Source organism: Magnolia sinica, chromosome 16 (assembly GCF_029962835.1).
Source record: "Magnolia sinica isolate HGM2019 chromosome 16, MsV1, whole genome shotgun sequence".
Classification (NCBI taxonomy): Eukaryota; Viridiplantae; Streptophyta; class Magnoliopsida; order Magnoliales; family Magnoliaceae; genus Magnolia; species Magnolia sinica.
In genome coordinates, this window is record NC_080588.1 from 49,509,125 (window position 1) to 49,509,856 (window position 732).

Genomic DNA, 732 nt, shown 5'->3' on the forward strand with positions numbered 1-732 from the left:
GCATTTATATCGTCTTCCGCTTTCAACAAGTATATTCCACCTCTCTCCTTTGATTGAGTAGGCTTAGACATGGTGTTTGGTCTTGGGGAGATGTCCCATGATTGTGTATATTCAGTAAGTTTATCAAAATAATCCCACACATCATTAACATCTTTGTTCATAAATTCCCCATTGTACATTGTCTCGACCATTTAGCGCATGAAAGATGTCAGTCCATCGTAGAATAAACTTGTTATGTGCCACATTTCAAAACCATGTTGTGGCCATGAACTAACGAGATTCTTGAACCGCTCCCAACATTAGAAGAATGTTTCATCTTCCTTTTGGGCGAAGTTCATGATTGACTTTCTAAGGGTGTTCATTTTATGATATGGGAAGAATTTCTTTATGAACTCCCTTGTCATGTAGTTCCATTTGCCAATAGATCGTGGACGTAGTGAGTGCAACCACGTCTTAACTTTCTCTTTCAAGGAGAAGGAAAAATGTTTCAGCCTGACCGTGTCCTCAGACACGTTAGGAAAATATAAAGTGGTTATAATCTCATCAAACTCTTTCATGCATTAATATAGGCTTTCAGATTCAAGTCCATGAAACTTTGGAAGGAGTTGAATCACTCCTGGCTTGATATCCATGTTTCTTTTATTTTTTGGAAAAACCATACAGGAAGGTGTGCTCACCCCTGCCGGTTGTAAATAATCTCGTAAGGTACGAGGCGGGGGTGCTTGATGCACC

At 39.6% G+C, this 732-nt stretch overlaps 1 non-coding gene across 1 annotated transcript; it reads left to right on the top strand.

The window, feature by feature from the left end:
- Nucleotides 1-249: 249 nt before the first annotated feature.
- LOC131230067 (small nucleolar RNA R71) lies at nt 250-356 on the top strand. The gene has a single exon (XR_009163794.1). It is a non-coding gene; the product is annotated as a small nucleolar RNA R71 (small nucleolar RNA).
- Nucleotides 357-732: the final 376 nt, after the last annotated feature.